The 21,492-nt window shown below is 37.1% G+C and overlaps 1 long non-coding RNA gene across 2 annotated transcripts; it reads left to right on the top strand.

The window, feature by feature from the left end:
- The first annotated feature begins 2,154 nt into the window (after nt 1–2,154).
- LOC309483245 lies at nt 2,155–5,295 on the top strand. Of its 2 annotated transcripts, XR_014200521.1 has the most exons (4): nt 2,155–3,959; nt 4,598–4,763; nt 5,019–5,074; nt 5,175–5,295. It is a non-coding gene; the product is annotated as an uncharacterized lncRNA (long non-coding RNA). The 2 variants fall into 2 exon arrangements; XR_014200522.1 differs by lacking the exon at nt 5,175–5,295 and having other exon boundaries at nt 2,155–2,899; nt 3,879–3,959; nt 4,598–5,166.
- The last annotated feature ends 16,197 nt before the right edge of the window (nt 5,296–21,492 follow it).

Raw genomic sequence — 21,492 nt, 5'->3', positions numbered from 1 at the left:
TTGTGTCTCTGTTTTGGTCTGTGTTCAACATGGCTGTGATTACGAGCCTGGCTCTGGAGGGTGGATACCAAACCGCTGCCTGTTAAACAGCCATCACTGATCTAGCCCACTTGTTTGTCTGTACTTAGCAGCTCATCACAGCTGTACTCCCTCCAAACGTAACAGGAGAACCCCTCATCCATCATAAAGAACATTCTTTCTTATTCTCTCTGTTTCACTCTCTTTTTTTGTTCAAGTGCTGTCACGAGAGAGAGTGTCAACAAATAGTCACAGGGTCGTGGCAGAGGGTAATGGCACGTTACTTCAGAGATCTCTCCTTCCTCACCCTCTCTATGATTTTCCTCTTTCAGCTATCCCCTCTGTCCTCTCCTTCACTGTAAAAGACATATTTGATTATCTTTCATTCTTTCACTTTCCATCTACCTCTCTCCCTCAACTTATTAACAATAACTTTCTAGACTCAAAGATGTGTGTAAACATACTTGGCTATACTTTGGGGACACAAACCTTAGATTAAAAATAAAATTAAAAATATAATAAACCGAAAATTCTCCAGTCTTCAGTGGCACATGATCCTTCAGAAATCATTCTGATTTGGTGCTTAGGAAACATTTATAATTATTATCAATGTAGAAAACAGTTGCTCAATATTTTTCTGTAGACCGTGATTTTCAGGATTTTTTTGATGAATAAAAAAGTTGAAAAGAAAAGCATGTATTTGAAATAGAAACATTTTAAATAGTAATAATATAGTAATAGCATAGTAATAATATAGTAATAACATAGTAATATTATAAATCTCTTTACTAGCACTTTTAAATATATAAGGTTTAATTTCTTAAAAAACACATTGTACCTAAACCTTTGAATGGTAGTCTGTGTGTGTGTATATATATATAATTGCAAGTATAAAGTGAGTATAATTGCAAAAAAGTGAGAATAACATAGGTTGTAGATTTAAAGTAACTTTGAAACAAGTGTATCAGCAAAGTGCAGACAGTGATTGTATTTGCAGGCGCTAAATATGTCTGGAGTCTGATATCATGTGGATTGGCCGCATTTATATATTTTCAATACGGTGTCCCATTCACACCATAGATGCTCTCAGCCATCATTTTGTCACACCATCTCCATACACATCATCTAACTATCACTCAAAGGACATATATCTTAGGCTTTATGCCTTAGATTAACATTTGACCTCTTAAGATAGGAGGAGGCAAAAAATGGAGGTACATGAGAAAAATTTATTCTGGATTCATTCCCACGACAAGCTGTAAAAGTTTGATTTGGATTTTAAATACACTATGACTATTTTTTTTTTTTTTATTAAAAGTTTAGTAAAAATATAAAAGTATTATTCTAGTTGCCTACCGTTAATTATTATTTTTTTTTTTTTATTATTATTTTCTCTGAACAGATTTATCAGGCTTTATTAAAGGTAGGAACATTCTGAGTGTAGGCCTACTGGATTTTTTCCGCCTTAAGTCAAGCTAAAAAAAAAAAAAAAATTATATATATATATATATACACATATATAAGTAGACAACTAATATGCAATCCTTCACATCGAGTGTAAGCGGGTGTCAGTCAGTCATTGAGAGAATACACATACATGTACATGTAAACATACACACCCTCACTCAGCAGTGTTCTCTACAGGGACTTCACTGATTGCAGCATATCAGAAATAATGTTGCGAGGCCGAGTCAACTCCCAGACTGAGTCTCTAGCTTTTCATACTTTCTGATTTTTATGCCTGTGGTGACAAAAGTGCAAACACAGTGTGGAAATGAAAGCAGGAACCCTCCATTCTCTGGAGAATCCAGTCAAATCAGTGTCAGTGAAACCAGACACATTCTGAGAAGCAGGATTGTGGATGTGTAACACTGCATATCAGTATTGTCTGTGTGGAGAGCTTGATAGCGCCTCTCGTTGTACATTATAATGGTATTTGACAAGATAAGGCCATTTTAATTCTTTTCATTATATCATATTCTTGTTCAAGGCCAAAGGTTGACATAAATAGTTTTAGCTTGAAAACAGCAAAACAACCAGTATTTAAAGTTTCGCGTGTCGTACAAATTTTTACAATACTTTATAAAAAAATACAATTTAAAATTTGTATGCGAAATATATATTTTCACATTTTACTCTAAAACTACACTGTAAATGATTTCTGTTGTTTTCACAGTATTATTGCTGTATTTTCAGTGAAAGTTTACTGTAGAAACAGTTTACAGTAAGTTGCTGTCAATTTTATAGCTTTTACATTATTTTTGCTGTATTTCCAGCTTTGTCACCGTATAACTATTTACAGGAAAGTTGCTGTCAATTTATGCTTTTCTTTGGTGGGGGGGGAAGAAAATTTACAGTAATTCTTATACTCCTGTTAAATTGATGACAGTAATATTCCAACAGACAAGCCCGGCAGAGGACATTTTTTGGTTTATTGAGGTTATTTCATCTTAGGAATTTTATAATACATCGTTTCATAAGGTAACCCATAGATTATGGCATTTAGTATAGTTAAAAAAAAGTTTAAATTTGCTTGGGTGTTTTTTTCTTCTTTTTTTCTTTATGGTTGCCAGATTTTGTCACAAACCCAACTAATCTCAAAGGTTATTATAGACAAAAAATTTTGGATGGGAGATGTAGTCCCATCCAATGATCAATAATATAGGCAATGTAAAATAGATAAAAATCGATTTCCATGATTTATTATTATTATTTTGCTTTCTATTTACACACTTAATTACATAAAGAGCGAATCGCACGGGATATACACCTGGCAACCAATCATCTAACCGTCAGCCGTCACAGTCACACTCGAATTTTCCATTTCATCCTGGCTGAGACTTCGAGGACGGAGCACGCAGAACGTGCAAGAACTAGCCAGGTAAGATGTAAAATTGTATTCAAAATCTTAAAAATTTGTATTTCTAAATGTTTCACCACTACAAATGTGAAGATATATCCGTTTTACCATTAACTGTTAAGTATCCTAATCGGTGGTGAGTTTGATATAAAGGTAACGTTAAAGTTAAGGTAATGTTAGCTTTTTAACGCGAACATTCTAACGTTAGCCAGTTAGCCAAATACAAGTTATCACAAGGTTTGATGTAAATGTCAGTTATTATTTTCAAGTTTGGAACAAAGTAATCGAAATGTTCTTGTTTCTGAACACTTGTGTGTAACTTAGGCTAGCAGCTACACCGTGTGCGTGTTGCCTGTCGCGATCGAGGCCTCATACAACAATATGTTAACATATAGCTGCTAACGTTATAACATAGGCCTAACCCTACCGGTAAGTTATGTTATACACGAATTGAACGAACAACCACAGTGTTATTAGTCATATTATACATTTTATAACGTTAGTACGCGATGCACACTTAAAGTGAATACACAGGCAGTGAAAGTCCCGCCGAATGAATTCCCGCGTCTCGGCATCCACAAGTACTTCAGAACGGCACAAATTGACATTTTAAAGATCAGATTTTTTATTAGCTCTATAAATCAATTAAAAAGTCTAACCTTTTCTAATTTTTAAGATCACATTAAATACAAAATGTTGCGAAAAATACTCCGTTCTAGTGTAAATGTATGTAATATGTATGTACGATTCAAATTCTATTGAACTCAAAGATCATAGAGACATGAAATCAGCTGTAAGACAATCATATTATATTCTTAAAATGCTCATGCTAGCCACCTTTTTACGTAATAAATGAAATGCACTGATTGAATAATTTATATGAGCATTCAATTATTTCATTTACAAAAAATATATGTTAACTTTTTTGATATTTTTAAGTTGCAATTTAGTTGTTAGCTTGTAATTTTTGATCTTTGAAATTTGTTTTTGCTCTGTGTAGAAGGAAAGGTGGTCATCCAGTCAGTTAACCCTCAGGATGACTTCACATCTGCCATCTATCAACCTTGGAATTCATCCAGAGGTAACTATTGGTGAATCCATAAAAAAATCATACTGTTTGGCATCAGCAGATCATGTTGAGTACTGGAAAAGTGAACACTTTATCCAGTGTGACCAATTTATGACTGATTTTCATGCAAGATTTTGCAAATGCTATAATTGGATGTCCCTATCTACAGTGAAGTACTATGGTCATTCAAACCCATGCTAACGTTAGAAGTTTATTTTTATGTTCCAAAGCTGGGATGTAGCAAACACTGTGTTAAAGGGATACTCCACTTTAAAATGAAAATTCAGTCATCATTTACTCACCCTCATGTTGTTTCAAACCTGTATGAATTTCTTTCTTCTGCTGAACAGAAAGGAAGATATTTAGAAGAATGTCAGTAACCAGACAGTTTCTGGACTCCAATGACTTCCATAGTAGGAAAAAAAAAAAATACTATGGAAGTCAATGGGACCAGAAACTGTCTGGTTACTGACATTCTTCTAAATATCTTCCTTTCTGTTCAGCAGAAGAAAGAAATTCATACAGGTTTGAAACAACATGAGGGTGAGTATATGATGACTGAATTTTCATATTAAAGTGGAGTATCCCTTTAAACTTGGCTTTTTTAGCAAATGGCTTTTTCAGTATATTTAAAAATATTCTATTTACAGGTTTTTGGTGAGGATAAATCCAGAGAACACAAAATGCAGAGCCAAATTTCAGCAGAGCCATAACAATGGCTGGATGGTGCAACGTAAAAGCAGGGCCCTGAATCCACATGTTGCCAACTTCATCAAGGAATTCACCAATTATGACTGGCAGAATTATTAGAGTTAGGTAAGACTTTTAAGTACTTATTCAGTAAAGAGAAAAGATTAGTCAGTGTAATTAAGGTATCAACAAACAAAAGTCTAATTTCAATATTTCATTTGCTTTTAATGGGAAATACCAGCATTACATTTAATCAGGAGCATTTTTACCTTAATTGTATCAATCAGGGTCATTCAGAAAGAAGATTCATTGTGAAAGTAATCTCTCTGTGTATGTCTATGCAGTGTTGAATATGTTTTTCATTTCTTTCATTGTGTACAGTTGTTCGAGATTTCAGCGTGCTGAGGATGAGTTTTGCTCCTACATTAAAAACAGAGGTAAGTCATTTTCAGTTATTGAATAATGCACTAAAATTCATAAAAGTAATCTCTCTGTGTACGTCTCTGCAGTGTTGAATATGTTTTTCATTTCTTTCAGCGTGTACAGTTGTTCGAGATTGCAGCGTGCTGAGGATGAGTTTCGCTCTTTGCTTGGCCCTGCCAATTCTGGAGTGTTTCTAGTTTAATGAATTAAATTTTAATAAAGAATTTTAAACTGACTTCTGTGTGTTGTCATAATTGACATAACATCTAATAATCAGTAATATAACTGTGTGAATTTTTTTTGCATACACGCCTTTAGCTTTCATTCTTTTATTAAGCGTGTAACAGATTGTAGTTGGTTATATGTTGTGTATATATATATAAAAATACCATAATCAATTATACTGCATAGTAACTTTACAGTATTTTAAAATACAGTGCAAAAACAAGCACTGTAATTAATTTTACAGCATAAAAATGCTGTAAGTTATTATACAGTATGCTGTTAACTATTGTATTTTAAAATACAGTGCAAAAACAAGAACTGTAATTAATTTTACAGTATAAATATACTGTAAGTTATTATACGGTATGCTGTGAAGTACTGTTGCCAGATTTACAGTAATTTTACCGTGGAATAAAATACTGAAGCTTGCTGGATATTTGTTGCCAGTAAGTTACTGTTGATTTTACGTTAAATTTTTTACAGTGTACAGGAAAATCGAAACCATAAATCTAAACAAGTTGCGTTCCAAATTTGAGCTTGATATCTTTATAGCTGTTTTAGTAAGATTTTGTTTGGCCGCAGTACCAAAGGTTTTCACTAGATGAAATGAGTCTCCCATTCATTTCCAATGCAATCATTTTTGACCGCGAGGAGCACAAGTGTTACTATTTTTTTCAGGACCATTTAACCTGTTCGAATCATGTCCATGATTTTTTTTGTGCGTGTTTACATAGCAAGTGCCAAAACCTTGACCAAGTTTCGTACCATTCCAATGAAGTAAAAATTTCTAAAACAAGCAAAACGTAAAATGTTTCTGTCAAAAACTACCGAAGAGCAAAAGAGGGTTAAGACGCTGGAAGTTCAGTTTGCCTGTGAACAACATGTGTTTTTATCATCTCTACACTGGCTACCTGTTAATTTCGGCATTGATTATAAAATACTGCTTCTTACATGAAGGCCTGAATGGACTAGCTCCTTTGTATTTTATCATGCTATAATCCATCACACTCTTTAATGTCCCAAAACTCTGGACTGGATAGTACCAAGGAAAACAAAGTCTACTAAAGTAGGTATAACTTTTTTCGCATTTGTCTCCTAAACTCTGAGATAGCCTTCATGATAATGTTCGAGGCTCAGACACACTCTCTCTGTTTAAATCTAGACCAAAGACACATCTCTTGATGCTATGAAATGCTATGAGCAGCAGCTACGCTAATTCTTCTCCTTTTGCTTCCCTGTTTCTAACTCGGGATGCCCATCCCGAGGTAGCTAAATGGCCACTTTGGATCAACACACAAAGCTTCCAAATATTGTCCTAATATTGTAATATTATCCTTTACGAGCACAAGTTGCAATTGATGCCTAACGCGTTTGTTGTGTTAGCTTAACTGAATACATGAAGTTAACTAGCCACATAACATGTACTAGCTGTATATTACGGTCATATGGACATTACTTTAACACACTCATTTCTGACAGAATACTTTTTAAATGTTAACACTGAAACAAGCATTTTCTGTTCAGCTGCTTTGAAACAATGTGTATTGTGAATGGAGCTATACAAATAAACTTCAATTGAATTGAACTGATTGTGTAAACTGCATGTTGAGGCACATGCCCACGTATACAAGCAATCTTAACGTATCACTTCATTTACAAACAAACATTCCCCTCATCTGAAAAAAACTAACGTTTGTCTGTTTACCACAAGACAGCTGAAACCTAATGTGTAAAGAAGCCTGTTTCAGACCACAGCCCAAAGTTCATCACATGTACACACAGACATATTTATGCAAAAGGTCCTGACACATACATGTCTCAACTAACACTCTCTCAGTAACATCTAACATTCCTCCACAACCCAGTTCATCGTGTTACAAGATACAGGATCACAGAAAATAAGATAATAGAAACAAAAAAGAAAGAGAAAGAGAGAAAGAAAACTAGCCAGAATTGTGGGTGACAGCACAAGATGTTTTTGGGGGTTTGTGAGTGTCAGCCCATTAAAGATGTGAGGCTGGCATCCATCTTTATTGGAAACATCTGTGCAAAGGAATGTTCTTCTCTGGTAAAACATTCCAAATACTGTCCCAGAGCCAGAGACTTTGGTGTTAGTCTAATTTAAGCAGCATGTTGGGGAGAGCTCTTCAGGCTTTGATCACATGAGGATCGTTTGCTACAAATTGAACAAACCCCAAGCTGCAGTCCTGAAGGATCACAACCATGGATTTGCTGAATTAAATGCCCGGTTGAACGCAGTCCACACATGAAAAGGAAAGTTGCTGTGACGAATCAGATTGCAGGGCTTTCACCTAGCCAACAGGTCCATTCTTTATTATTACTTTTAAACTTAATCCATGCCTGGGCGGCAGCTCTGTAAAGAGAAGTCGCTGGAGGATGAAGGATCATGTGCTGAAGAGAAACATGCAGAAATTACCTGTCTGTCTAACACCAAACATACTGGGCCAAAACCCTCGAGCAACAATGGGGCTAAAGGCACACCTTAAGAAAAATGTGCTTTTCACTACTCCCATAGTGTATGATTGCAGAAAATAACGTACACTTTTATTGAACATTAATGGAGCAACAGATTTTGTGTGAAAATGAATCATAAAAGTGGTTTGTTTGTTTGTTTGTTTAAAAATCTTAGAATTGTATGAGGTGGCAAGGTGAGTCTTTACCCAACACACGGGGTAAAAGGCTCACCAGCATTGGGCAAAAGGGACAAAGTATTAATACAGATGTGTTTTTAATCATGTCTAAGCAAAGTTTGTACTATTTTCGTTGTACTATAATATGTTCATTTTAAAAATACAGAAACAAAGTTATTTTTAAAAGTAAAGATTCTGAAAGCACTGAATGAGATCCCTTAAGAATTTAATATAGCTTACAGTAGTAACAAATACATTTTATGTTTTAAATGATATGATATCATTAATATCATATTTAAAAAAAAATAAAGTTTCATTATAAATATGGTGGTGATTATCTCTGGACACCCAGCTTAAGGATATTTACCATCTGAATCTAACCATACCAGGATCTAACCAAAGTCAGCCAGCTATTTATTATCATGTGAATTATGTTGCCTTTAGCCCCAACAGCAAGGGCGCCTTTTACCCCAAATATCATACTTTTATGTATTCTTCTGTTATTGAAAAACCTGTTGCTTTAATTACCTTGAGCACAACTGAAAATCGTTAACAAGACCTTTGTCTCAAAATATTCTCAATAATTTGATGGATTCTCATTTGCTACATAAATCTACAACATTGTAAAAAACATTAAATATTAGATTAAATTAGCACAGAATCAACTTTGTGTTGCTGTCCGCGTCAAGGATCAACCAAATTTCCATGTGCATCATCAAAAGCACTTGTTAAGACAAGCTAATAGCCATCTAGTGGTTTAAAAGAGAAAAAAAGTCAAATGTGCCTTTTAACCCGGTGCACCTTTAACCAAATTGTACCCTACAGATAAAACTATAGCTGTAATTTCCTTTTAATTATTCAACTTTTTTTTCCAGTTTATGCTCTGAATATGGGTTCATACATAAAACAGTTTAATCTCAATTTGTGTTTAGGCCCAGCATGCATCCCTCACTGTTCCAAAGCGCAATGTGAGCAGGTTCCTTTCTCTCGGGTGGACAGCTCACTTCACGTTTGGCAGTGTATGCGATTTTTTGGCCTGCTTGTTGTGCCATGGGTTCCAATTCCCATCTGTTAAATCGAAACATGCTGGACAGGAAGGAGTGTGGAATATTTTGCTCTGCAGAAGCCCACATGTCCTTTTGGAAGTCTGGGTAAAACAGATTAATGCAATAGTGTTTTGCATGTGTGTGAGCGTAAAGTAAACAGATATAGATCAATTTTCACCCTCATAAAATATAATCAGCTTGCAAGACTGTGATAGACTAAGAAAATATGAAGAAATTGTACTACTTATTTAAATTTGTATGCTCTAGGGTCAATATTAATGATCTCAAAAGCATTTACAAACATATAAACTACCATTCAAAAGGTTGGGGTCAGTAAGACCCCTTTTTTTGTTGTTGTTGTTGTTGTTTTTAAAGAGGTCTCTTATGCTCACCAATGATGCATTTATTTAAACAAAAAATACAATAAAAACAGTAACATTGTATTATTAAAATTGAAAGTATCTTTTCCATTTTTATATATTTTAAAATGAAATTTGTTATTGAGATGGCAAAGCTGCTTTTTTCAGCCACAGTTACTCTTTAGTGGCTTTAGTGTCACATGATCCTCCAGAAATCATTTTAATACGCTGATTTGATTCTCAAGAAACATTTCTTAATATGAATGTAGAAAACAGTTGTGCTGCTTAATATTTTTCTGTTAATGTGATACTTTTTTTTATAATTCTTTGTTGAACAGAAAGTTGAAAGGAAACATTTATTTGAAATACTTTAGAACATAAATGTATTTACTGTCACTTTGATCAATTTAACGCATCCTTGGGGAATAACACTGCTAATTTCTTTTTAAAAACATGAATGGTAGTGTAGATTCTTTATGAACATCATGATATCCAAAGTGTCAAAAATGTCTATTAAATATTAAATATTTTAAATATCTCAAAGCTAGTCTGTGCCATCCCAGCATTCCTTTAAATACAAGATCTATTCCAAACTTTAATAAATGTCTAACATTCCAGCTACACATATTGTGTGAAAGCACTTGGTTCCTCTCCAGTTCATCAGAACTTGGCTTGCTGGTTTTATACAGTAACAGATTTGCAATATTCTGCTTTTCAGAATGTGCCAAGCTGATCTCAGCAAGCTTGACATTTTCCTTTAAATTCAGCTGCCAGTTGTAGATTGAATCACCTTGCCAGTTCCTAGTGAATGGACATTATTGATGAGTCCAAACACAATGCTTGGACAAGAGGGTAAAATAAGAAAAGATTGAAATCTCTGTTTTTGAATTACCAACCACACACAAACACAGAGAGCTTCAGAAAACAGTCAGAGGCACACCACACAACTTTATGACCACACCAGCAGCAATAAACACATTACAAATGTGAACTGTCAGCCTAGCATTTGCAAATGCTATGTCTTTACTTTAATTACGTCCCAGTCATGGTAATGCAAACTCTCACTGGAAGCCAAGTATAATTGAAGGCTTGGACGTGTGCACTGTTGTTTACTGAACATAAAATGCCTCCTGAAGATACATCGGGCAAGTGTTAGTGTTTAAACACAGACATTGCTGTCAGCCACAATATGAAACACTGAGTGGGATGATAATTGAAGGGACATAAAGCAAGGACAAAGAGATGAGATGAGAGTGCAGAGTTTACGACCTGGATAAACAATTGCTGGCCTTGGTGTAAACACAGTCGATCAGCAAAAACACTGAGGACAGTTGCCACTATAGAAATTTCCACTGTGATATGGACTGCGGGTTTGCTTAAGGACAACGCCCAAGACCATACACTCGGTCTGAGGTGGTTGTTAAAATGGCCACCGGTCCAAAGGCGCCACTGAGGAGAACCAGAACAAATGCTCCACACATTTGAATTTCCATGAATTTACTGAATTAGCACTGACATTCACATCAAAATGCTTCACTAAACAAAAGTTGTAGACCTACACTGTTTTGGCAACATTGTAGCTGTTGTTTTCATGGATTTGGCTTAAACTCATAGTTTACTAGTTTTCACTACTTTTGTTAGTCGATCAGTAACCAATACATTTATATATCAAGGTTTTGAGATGTTAGTACAGCGTTATTTTATATAAAGCTGCTTTGAAATTGGACATTTTGTATATAAATAAAACTGACATGACAATATGCAAATCTATAGATTTTCATATAATTGTATCTGGGGGTGAAAAAAGACAATTTCCTCTTCAAAACACACACACACACACGCACGCACACATGCACACACACAAGCGCACGCACACACACACGCGCACACACACACACACACACACACAAACACATATTTAATGCAAACAAGTTCAGTCACAAATCCACTCACATTTGAAATCTGCAGTTGCACATTTGGAGTCATTAATTAACTCATTTGACAGGCGCAGATTTGTTGTCTTGTCTTACAATGCCTAACAGCAAAATCAATCATTTTCTCTGTCTTTGCCTTGAGGCACTAATGAGTAATTGACATTTCTCTAAAGTTGAGAAACACTCAATCCTCAAATGTTCCCATCCTCTGCCCCATCCCTCTCTCTTTCTTTCTCCTTTTCTTTCTTTAGCCCCCATCTATCACCAGCTGTGATTATTACAAATTCATGCTGCGCTCTGTTTGGTTAAGAGTGCTGGTAATGTGATTTGATATCCAACTCTTCACATACTCTCACGCTAAATTGAACTTATAACAAATAAGCAATGTACTTCTCGAAATTTCAGATAGCATGAAGAATGAAGTATAAGAAAAAAAGTGTTAATAATATCTACAACTTTGTACCTAACCAAAGCAGCATCAGGACTTTTAAATAAAGGCAAACACAACTGGTCGCCTTGATCCAGGACCTGTTGTAAAGCAGGGTCTTTGAGTACTGGCCACTAATAGGTTTGTGTTGACGTATTTGTGGAATTCTTGCTACGACGTCGGTACGCTGAGATCAGGCATCGGACTGTTATCGATGTGCCTATCAGGGCCAGACTGTAGGGTCCAGTTTCAACATGAGCTTCTCATGTGGACTGAGTGAGGGGAGCTCGACCGGGAGGGGATTAGCCAGGAGGCCACGCTGAGCGATGCAGAACATTTGAGAACGCTGAAGCGGGAGAGGGGGTGTGAGACAGAAAGAGGACATGTGACCTTAGGGAATAGACAAGGGTGGAAAACTAGACAGGTCATTACATTAATCTGTGGCCACATGGCATTGCAGGCATTTGTTTAAGGAATAATAATGAGAATGAGGGAATATGATCATGGAAGTGCTGGCAAAAATAACAGGAATACAGTTTACTGATGCATAGTGACTAAAGTTTAAACATGTTCACTAATATGAAAATACCATATTAAATACAAAGCAGTTGTGACCTCTTATCTCTCTTTGAAATAGTGTGGCTCAAGTTGGCTTCTTTATATATGTTGCTGGAAACATTTAGTTCTGTCACCAAAGACTTGCATGTGCAAACATGCACATTTTGCTTACATATGCTTTTTAATCCACATAATTTACAATAAAATGCATTAAATAACAATTACATCAGCACACACACACATACACACACTTTTACATCATTTCAACCCTCCACCCAGTCAGAACAGGCTGTCACTTCAATCAGCCAGGGGTCAAGGATCAGCTGGGTCAAATACCTGACCCTCTCTGTCAGAATGATGGGCTATGGTCAGTGTCTCATGCCTCACCCTCCTCACGCACACTCTTCACAATCTATTTTATTTAGAACTTTTTTTTTATATCCTTTAATGATCAGAGGAGAATAATTATGCAATGAATGAATTTTGACAATGAATTTGGATTAACTACCATATTATTGGTCAGATTATGCTTAAAATAAAATAAAATAAATAAAACCAAAACAATAAATGCATGGATGCAAAGGAACGTCAAAGAGAGGCTCATGCCGCACTTCTCTTTTTCAAGATATGGTAAATGAACAACGTGCCCAGTTTGTTTACTCATGTTAACAAGATAATCTGTGAGTCGGTAGCAATTTTTACAGCTCTGTTTTCACAGCCTCTGGAGCAGTAAAGCGCTCAGGTAAAAGACAGGGTGATTTGTTTTTAATGAAGAACAGAGATGGGGGACAGTATCCTGGGGATCCCTAATGAAAGGTTACACCGCACTTTGAAGAGTTTTACGGCTTGCACAGCTTTGAGTAAATCCAAACTAAATACTTATTATTTGAAAAGGTATTAAAAGGGCAGACTCTGTAATGTGAAGGGGTCTGGTGGTGATTAGCGAACAGGACGGGAATCACGGTAAGGAATTTCATTTGAAACCCCTGGCTTTCTTGGAATTCCCTCACCTGTTGGGCTCAATCCTGTAGCACTGCTTAAAAATCAAGAGACAAAATAATCCTATATCTGAGTTGCTGCAAACATTATCATCTTACTGTTGCTGTAACAGAAGGCATATGAGAATATGCAGTGTATATTCCTAAATATGCTCTGTTAAAGTGGTGTTTCAAAAGATTTTGGCTTTGCTGCATCAAACCACATCCCTCCCTGTCAGCTTTGGGTTTGGTATATAGAAGGATCATCTCTGACTAAGAGCTGTTGACCTCTGTAGATGGAAGCCTGAAACGCCATTGTCTTTCAGGTCAGGAAGATCTTAACATGGACAGGAAGGAGATTGACATATCCTGTCTGGCTGCTGATACAACTTCTTTGATTAATGAGATGGTTGATGACATTTATCATTCCACAGAGAAACAATCCAGGTTGGAAAATGCGTCAGATGGAATATGAATCATCTCTTCATTTACAAACAAATATTTGTAGTGTAAATCTTGATTTATGTGCTTCAAATAAACTAGGAATAACAGAAGCTGAACGGAAGACAGCTTGAAGACAGCTCAGAGGTCAGGTGCTATGCATTCTTTCAGAGAGAAAGAGAGAGAGGGGCAGATGGGATATTGTTAGGCCATTTGTAGGGTTGTGTATGAGTGAAAGGCTTTCGTCCAACCATGAAACCATCAGCACACCTGTCACCTGATCAAAGACCAGAAACTCAGCCAGCAAACACATACTAATCTGTGTGTTTATGTTGGGGAAATGCATGAGTGTGTAAAAGTGAATAAAAGAAGATGGGAAAAGAGAGATAATGCAAGCACAAATGTGTCTTCTTGTTTCACTATGTTCACTATAATAATAGTGCTTTTTATAAAATTGTATACAATTAATTATAAAATATTTATAAAGATATCATTTAAAAAATATAATTAAATGTATTAAGAAAGATTTAATCATTATGAATATTTAATAATATAAACATGATATATATATATATATATATATATATATATATATATATATATATATATATATATATATATATATATATATATATATATATATATAAACCTTAATATAATACAATATAATACAATAATATAATATAATATAATATTTTTAGTGATTGTTATTTCTGCATTCAAAATTGTAATTCTCCCTTGGATAATTCTTTTCTCTCTCTTTTAGGCATGACATGTTTTTTTTAATCCTTGTATTTGTTTTCTTCTTGTGTTTTTCCCTCCCTGTGCCCTCTCATTTCCTCCTTATTCTGAGAGTTGAGTGCTCTCATTGCTGCTCTCTGATTTAGAATGGAGCTTCAGAAAGCCTGTCAAGTTCAAATCAAAATGTGAATACTGAACTGCTGAACACATGCTGTGTGTGTGTGTGTGTGTGTGTGTGTGTGTGTGTGTGTGTGTGTGTGTGTGTGTGTGTGTGTGTGTGTGTGTGTGTGTGCGTACGGCCCGTGTGACGAGGAGGCATCACTCTTTTCCCGCTCTCTCTTTGTCAGCTCCAGGGGTTTCCGTCTGTTGTCACAGAGATGCGTGGGTGATGGCAGCATGTTCTGTACTGCCATTTGGTTCAAATGCTGCCCATAATGATCATGTTTTGTTCTCTTCATGTGCAGATTTCTCCAAGCTCTACTGCATAAAATAACTCTCGTTTCACCTGTTAGCAGACAGACACTTGAAAACTCTGAACACAGCTAAATCGAAACACACTTCAACACACATACAATAATGTGGCAGGAAGAGTGAGAGACTTTACAGATTATCATACACACGTAAATTGGCCATAATATTTTACATAATTGAATAATTAGTTTATTTTTTCTCTCGCTGAGGTCCACTTATGATGCCTCTGAAACATTTTAGCTGCTGTATCTTTATATAGAAGTCTTAAAGGGACAGTAGTATCTTAAAGGGATAGTTCACACAAAAATTTAAGTTCCTTCTGGGGAAACTAAAATAAGATATTCTGATAAATGTCTTTGTGTTCATTATTATTATTATTATTATTATTATTATTATTCATATAATAGAAGTCAATGGAGACCAAAACTGTTTGATAACCAGTATTCTCTTGTTTTCCACAGAAGAAAGAAACTCATAAAGGTTTAGAATGACATGAGGGTGAGTAAATTATTTGAAATAAATTCCCTTTAAATGTATAAGCAGTATAACAGTATCTTATTTTCTGTTTAATCCTGCTAGTTGTGGCTAGTTATGGAGTAACTATGTCTAAGTCTCATATAGATCACTTATGAACACATACAATATATCATACACTCACACCCCATATGCTAGCGGAGAAAGATTTGTAGTGTACAAATACACACAATCCAGCATAAAGGCCACATCAAACAACATAAGCACTTTAAACTAAATAAAGAGCCATATACAGTGTTAAATGCTCTCTATTTCATAGTATTAAACTGCAGATACTATAAGATTACAACTAATATCAGACATTTACAAAACAATATTTACCTCAATCTTATTGATTGGCAGTAATCGCATGAGGAAAATTTTCCACCAAGAATCAGAAATCAATATCACTGTCAATCTTCATCTCATCCCCCTCACTCCCCTGACACACACAAACACATTGACTATTACACAACGTCCCCTTGCCATTTTAACTCAAATAACCCAAACAATGAGGCTATGACCTGTATTTGACAGTCTTCATACTCAACCCATAAACAATTAGTCGCTAATTCAACACTCATCTTTGCTCTTTTTGCTTTTCATTCCTTCATTCATTCACATTATTACATCTGTATAATCTTTTCTGAAGATGCCAGATAGTGTGCTGCAATTCTGTTCATGAGTTAGCAGATTAGCTGTGGCTAGCACTCAAAGAATGTCTCACACCACCTGTTCAAACCAATCAAACACAGGCCTACGGGGCAATTATGACATTTAGTCCAGCAGATTATAATTTCAAATAAGTGTTTAGACTAGAGCATTCTCCAATGATCAAGTGAGAGCTGGAGAGAATCAATAAGAATAGACTGGAGATAATCCATAGGAGAGAGAGAGAGACACACACTCGAGTGGCTGCGGGTGTGTGTATGGAGTGGATCAATAGCTTGTGTTAAGTACTGGAGAGGAGGTCTCATTGATGAACTAATGCTTGTCCAGACTATGTCTTCCTCTCTCTCTCTCTCGCTATAGATTTCTCGCTTCACTGGGTCAAGCTGAAGGGCCAGGTGGTGCAATACACACACACACACACACACACACACACACACACACACACACACACACACACACACACACACACACACACACACACACACACACACACACACACACACACACACACACACACACACACACACACACACACACACACACACACACACACACACACACACACACACACAGATGGCTTCAGACTCTACCACTTTCCAATCTGCCTTCCCATCATGCTCTCTGAGCCCCAGTATGATATTTTTGGAGGTTAAATACTGCCACGCCCCCCTTTAACCTCCTCAGCACCTGATTGGACACAACCGCTCATCAAGTCAAGTCACCTTTATTTATACTATAGCGCTTTATAACAGAGATTGCTTCAAAGCAGCTACACAGCAATAAACAGGGAACTAACAGAAAATATGATGCAAACTTCATCAAATACAAATTCTGCTGTAAAGTAGCTCTACAAAGACAATAGTGTCTTTGTAGAACTCAAGTCAGAACTCAAGTCAATTCATTGTTGATTCAGTTCAGTTCAATAGCTGTGTCAAGTTAATCAATTATGAAATGAGTTCAATTCAGCTCTAAGCAGTTCAATACTGGCATTATTTAGCTTGATTCAGTTCTGTGTTGATGTTGCAACATTCATCATGATTCAGCAATAAAGTATCTCTGCAGAACACAGTTGTCCCATCATCAGCTCAATTCAGTTTAAGTCTTGTTCTCAACCAATAGTATCAGAGTAGTCAAATCGATAACTGAATATTATGTGTATATTAAGCTCCAACTAAGCAAGCAAAAGGCGTCAAGTGCAAGGAAAACAAACTCCATTAGGTGACAGAAATTGAGAAAAAAATCTGAGCAGAAACCAGGCTCAGTCAGGGGGCCAGTTCTCCTCGAACATGGCATGATTTTTGAATCCAGGCCGCATCACAAGTCAGATTTGTGGATCGCTACCGGAGTAGTACAGCACAGCCTCTCACTCGAGAAAAAAAAAGTGTTGTTTTTACGCACGTCATTGCTAAAATATTACTAGGTACACCTCTCTCTTTTTATTACAAAAGGTGTTTTTTGTAACGCAGAGTAGGTGAAATTGTGTTTTCGGCTTCACGCAGGTCCCTTCTTCACCTGTTCACTTTATTCTTTCTTTTTCTGAAAACAACAACTCCTGGATCCATCGCTCTCCTGTATCTCCTCAAAAGATGGTGTGATGCCTTCAGCCAACTCGGCTACCAGGGAAACAAACCCTGTTGTGCCTAAACAAACTAAAAGCATTGTGAAGCATCTTCACACAAACATAACACATCATCCTGGAAACATTCTCCTTAGAGGTGTATTCCCCGGGAGCTCACTCCGCCAAGGATGGAAAAGACGGCTAAGCAGGAAAAGCGAGAGAGAGAGAGTGAGGGAGTATCTAATGTAAAGGTACAGAAACAGACGTGGCACATATAGATAGGTGTGTGTGTGTGTGTGTGTGTGTGTGTGTGTGTGTGTGTGTGTGTGTGTGTGTGTGTGTGTGTGTGTGTGTGTGTGTGTGTGTGTGTGTGTGTGTGTGTGTGTGTGTGTGTGTGTGTCTTCATCTTCTTTCCGAGACGTCACCTTCCTTCCTCAGTTCAGCGCCTTGTTACTCCTGCCACTTGACGCCTCCTCGTGCCGCACTGTCTATGAATAATATACGAGCGTGCCACACTACAGAAGATAAAAGAGCACGCTATGTACCCTGGGTCAGAGAGAAAGAGCAAGAGCCAGAGAAAGGCAGAGGTAAAAGAGAGAACGCTGTAGGAGAAAAGGAGGAGTGTAGGGTGTCTTTGCCAGGATCTCAGCCCTTGTCCTGTCTCCCCACTCTTTCATACCAGCATCCGTCTTCAGCAAAGGTGACAAGACACATCACTGTCAGAAGCAGCCGGCAGCCACAGTTATACACCTGAACGTATGAACATACATACACACACACACACACACACACACCTGCACACATCCACTCTCTCTGGAGATATAATAAGTAAGAGGGCTTTGGCCTTGTGTGTGTGCTCTACAGGGACGAGGGCTGCTGTGCCCCCAGACTCCTTCTGAGGTTGGCGGTGTGAAAACAAACAACACTTTTGATCATGGGGTTCCACGTTTCACCTGGAAATGTTCATAGGAAAGACATCCCTTATTGACACAGGGTGAGAGAGTTCAGACGTTCAAGAGTTTTCAGTCACTCTCTGCTGTGTCTTTTCGCTGTTTTACACACGTGCATGCAGACACACATTTACACTCATACTGTGGGGGCTGGCTCTTTTCTTTCCCTTATTGAGATAAGACATGATAAAAAACAAAAAACAAAGTTAGGTCATATTTTGAATGCAAGATGTGTTAGTCCTGTGGTACAGTATTCATTTACTGTAACATGCAAGGAGACTTGGGCTCAAGTCCTATAGAAGCCTGTTTACTCCAATGTTACAATTACTATGTATGAAGTTGCAATCATGATATATAGATGCAATTATGAAAAACAAAGTCGGAATTGCAAGATATAAAGTCACATTGTGAAATATAAAGTCACAATTACAATCGCAAGATATATAGATGCAATTACGAGAAACAAAGTCACAGTTATGAGATATAAAGTCAAATGAAATCTGAATTTCAAGAAGTAGTCCCAATTACCTTTGAATATAAAATCCAACTAACTTGACTTCATATAATAAATAAATAAACTAATAAAAAATTGCAACTGAACTTAACATCCAAAGATCACAAATCTGTTTGTGTTTCACGTGAAAAAAGTGAGGGTGGATGACATCATTTTTATCTTCAAGTTAATGTTCTGTGGAAGGTGAGACACAATTGGACTGATCTTAGACATAAATGGATGATTTCTTCAGGATACTTCAGTCCACACATTCTAAATGAAGTTCAAACTCAAGACACTTATTCTGATCATATACTCCCTGATTACACTCGGAGAAAAGCCGAATAAAAAACTCGTTTTCACACGCTACAAGTCGTTCTCTATGCAAACCTGCAGGCTTTAAGTCACACCAGCAGCTGTTTAGTCATCTGAAGTTTCACTTAATTTTTTATAGTCGGCCATCACACGTTTGGCATGCAATGCTCTGGCGTGTAGTGTTGGGTTCCCATTGTGAATTTTGAGTATTGTCTCACAGAGAGAAAAAAGAAAAACACCATTCAATGCACAAATCCCCTTTGGAGCCAGAGACAGAGACAATGCCACTCCAACGGCTAGCGTCTGCAATGCGATGCAATACTTACACACACACACAATACAGTGTGTGTGTGCGTGTTTGGGCTAGTACAGTGCTGTGTTTTCATAGCTCAAACCGGCTACCTCCCGCTCACCTCTGGAAGACAAGGTTAAGACGGATGGGCCTAATTAAAAAAAGCCCCTGTCTTCAGCTGAAAGGCAGCAGGTTTCTTTTACCGGCTCTATTGTGGCTGTAATTATGGGGTGAAGTGATTAGTTCCCCCTGAAGGCAGAGAGGTGACAGACAGGCGAGCCTGCGTAACCCAAGTAACCTTTCAATATTACAGCCATGGCCCATTGTGACGCCAGCGGAGAACTAATTTCACCCAACTCGCTGCCGCCGGATCTGCATCTCCGTTATGCTTTTTATGCCGTGTTATGTCCTTCTTAATCTCTTACTTTATTTCTCTCTCTGATCCAGCTCTATCGTATAACAGAACATTAAAAATACCCACTACAAGTATGCATGCTTCAAAGGTTAATAAGGGGGTCCCTTGTTTTTCTGGACGCTCCCGAAACATTGCTCTTGGCACAAGGGGGAAGGAGGATGTCCAAAACATGGTCCGTCCCGCCAAATGGATCCATGGGCCAGACAGAAGAGTCTGAGCAGATGACACACTACTCAAGCCGTTTAGCACGCCAGGCATTGCCAGTCTTTGTGTCAAGACGTATGTATAGAAATACTGTACATGCTAATACGTGTAGCTATAGTACATATGTGAATCAGTGATGGTTTGTGTCTGTGTGTGTGTGTGTATGTATCTGGACGGTATGCCAATCGGGCCGATTATCATGCCAGCCGGTGCCATCGTTGGGCAGGGCCCTGGCGAGACGCTGCGAGTGAGATACGTGCCACACGCTTTGAAGAATAGCACTAATCTGTGTTTATTAAGTGTGGGGTAACTCGAGTCCAGGAGATTAAATAGAGATTTGAGGCCGGAGCTGAAGCACCACGTCACATGCGCTTTCTCTCCGTCTGACCACACAGGAGCATATGGAGAGGGAGGAGGTGTGAAAGACTCATGCTGCCGTGAGGAGAGCAGCTGCCAATCATAGGCCTGTTTGGAGGCCTGAGCCACTAACAAGGGTTTTCTGTTCATGGAGTTTCTCAATGACTATGGCACAAGAACAAAGATCAAAACATGCACATGGATATGCTTGCAAACACACACACGTTTCGCTTCAAAGAAATAACGTGGACTGTTGGAAGCGTATCTCAAAAAAGCTTGTTTTCGTTTTTGCGCTGGGTGGCGTAACGAATATGTGTGTGTGTCTGTGTATGTATTTAATAAGCTGTAATTTACATAGTATACAGGCCGCAAAATCTCTCCAATTATTTATGGACAACAGCTCTGATTGGATGATTAGAATGAGAACACGCATCTGCTCCCTGACACACATTATTAATGGCAGCTTTGCTGTGCTACTCACTGTAGAGACTGCAGCAAAAGAGTCCATGAAAAAACATTCTGTGGTGAATTCATAGCCAAAACAACAACAAAAAATACATCATATGAAAAAATATTAACAACAACAACCCCAAACTTTTAAATGTGTACATACATTGAGAATGTCAATGGGATTGTATTATGCATGCTAATAAGCAACTATTTAATACTGAGAAATTGACCCTAAACTCAAGTGTTACCATATATAATATATAATAGTCAATCGTTTAAAAAACGTATTAATCGCATATTTTACTGTACTTAATCGCGATTATTCGCACCTAACATTAAAGTTTTTTATATATTTTTACATTGTAATAATTTCACGTTTAATC

This window comes from Leuciscus leuciscus (assembly GCF_965113295.1).
Source record: "Leuciscus leuciscus genome assembly, chromosome: 2".
In the NCBI taxonomy this organism is placed as follows: Eukaryota; Metazoa; Chordata; class Actinopteri; order Cypriniformes; family Leuciscidae; genus Leuciscus; species Leuciscus leuciscus.
Note: the sequence above shows the minus strand (reverse complement) of the source record. Positions and strands in the feature narration are given on the sequence as shown.